The following is a 2,484-nucleotide window of genomic DNA, read 5'->3' on the forward strand; positions in this document are numbered from 1 at the left end:
ATTAGAGATGGAAATTTCTATTATAGTAATATCTAAACGGCCAAACATCTTCAACCAACCATTCGATGAATCGAGTTTGAATCATGTTCCCGTCGAAATTCCGTGTAAGTTCAAAACCGCAACTCCAGTTCCAGGAATGTCGGTCCATCCATTATAAGGTTACCATCGGGATGAGAATTTTGAAGCACTTGCGGTGTACCTAGAGTACGAGTCACACTGAACCGTGGAGATCAGCGGTATAGCTCTGTCAGAATACTAAACGCGGATCTATATCCTTCTAGTAGCATCGATATATAACAGGTATTTTGGACACTCCCTTTGTGACAGTGCGAGAGGTCGCAATTTATCCTACGTGTAAAAATTCCTGTTTCATTCACTGGATGCTGTAACATTCCCTTGTCAATCATGATTTCTATTTTCCATCTACGAGCTCTTTAACAAATATGTTTATAATGTGATTCTTTATTATAATTTTGATTCCAGTAATCCTTTCTTTATTTTAATATTCCTGTCACCACATCTTAATATTTCGACTATCTAGGAAATGGCCACTGTTTTTCTGGATAGATTCTGGAAGAACACAAAAAATTTCTTGCTCTCGGTCTATTCTTCATCCAACCGACGTGTGGTTGTTTACTCGTTCCGCGATGGAATTCGAGGAGGGTAGTTAGGGAACGTAAACATTGTTATGAGTGGACTTAATGCTATCTTAATCAGTCTTCCCGGAATAATCTGTGCGCAACGTAGTATCGATCTCTCATTAATGTTCAGCTAAGATTAACAGTCGGATCTGAGTCAGTGCTCATTAATTTGTCGGTCAATCTGGTTGCATCCGTGGCTAATATCATTAATTATGGTTGTCTTCGAATGGTCTTGTCGAGTGACTCGTCTCAAGTTGCACGGTACGCCATCAACCGCATACATTAGCTGTGGATAAGCTCGTACCCGTCAATTATAATCCCTAGAGAAGAACAGGTGTACCCCGAAATAGGATTTATACGCCGATTAGATGCAGACAATACGAGGTTGTTAGATGGAGCAGAATTCAATGCATTGACTAATTAATCTAAAGTAAACCTATTGAAAGGATCAAATTTAAATTAAGGTAGGATGAATTGAGGAGAACCGTGTACAAATTCCCATAGCGCTTTTAACAGTGAATAACAGAAGCTTAGATATTCCTTGGAGAAATATGATACAATTGAATCACATGCTTTCGTACGTTTGAATAATGTGCCGATAATGGATAGTAAAGAATGATAAGAATGTCAGATAACATTGTACTAACCGACGAAAATTCGGTCGGAGACATTTTAAAGGAAGTTTAAAGTATTCAAAGTGGCTCCGTGCACCGTGTCTAATGCACCGTATCGGAAACGGTCGTGTCGTAAAGAGCGTGCGTTATCGTATATTAAATCTTAATGACAACGGTGTCCCATAAACCTAAACCGAACCGGACGATGCAACACGGAAATGCTTAGTATCCACCGTGATGGCCGTTGTACGAAACGATAGTTGGTGTATCGATCCCACCGGCTCTAGATTGATCGACGCCTATGCGAGGAGCTCCTCCCGTTTTCGAGAGGAAGAAAACGATGACGGGCAAATGGTTGGCCGGAGCGGGCAATAACAACGCTTGTTTTCTGGAGGAGTATAAAAAACCGGAAACGACGACGACTGAAATACCCGGAAGCGTTTTCCCCCGTGAAAGAAAAGATACCACCCGCCGCGGTGGGGCTTTTCCGCTTTGTTGGGGAGATCGATGAACTTTGTTCCTGCGGCGGCAAAAGGGAAGAACACACGGGCCAGTGGATCCTGGGGTAGAGAGGAGCAACAAGCGGGTAGGAACTGGGAAGGTATATTCGTGTGTAACGAGCTGCCCGTTGGGAACGATTATGGTCTACGTAGCGCGTTCTCGCGCTAGATTATTTATTAGCCAGGACGACGTTTAAATATTCCGATAGTTGGCGGTAATTTAAAAATAAGAAATATTACTTTCGGCTCTTGCATTTATTCTCGCGTTTAAATAATAAACTGTATCTAGTATAAAATATTCTTCGTATTTCTTTGATGAGTTAATATGCATTTTACAAAGAAGTAATTGGCAAACGGAACAGAGAATATTTTTATACTACTGTTCATACTTACTTTACGATATGAGTTTAAACCACAATCTCTTGTTTCAAAGTTGAATACTAAGACGTGGACTTCTCTGACAGTAGAATTAATTAAATGGAAAGGCAAGTAAATGGAAAAGCATGGAGACATTAAAGGGGAGGTATTTTATAAAAACAGTGGAGAAAACAGGGTCGAGAGAAAATAACGAGGTGCAGGAAAACGAATAGAGATAAATGAAATCGAGGGAAACTTTTATAAGTAATAATCGGAGAGGGAAATGTTTATGATTAAACGGGGTATTTTCAAGTTTTCACGGGACGACCGCACGGAGAGAAAAGTGCAAGAATCGTGAAGCGTAGGTATGCG

This window comes from Ceratina calcarata, unplaced genomic scaffold (assembly GCF_001652005.2).
Source record: "Ceratina calcarata isolate Rehan_Ccalc_2016 unplaced genomic scaffold, ASM165200v1 scaffold39.2, whole genome shotgun sequence".
Classification (NCBI taxonomy): domain Eukaryota; kingdom Metazoa; phylum Arthropoda; class Insecta; order Hymenoptera; family Apidae; genus Ceratina; species Ceratina calcarata.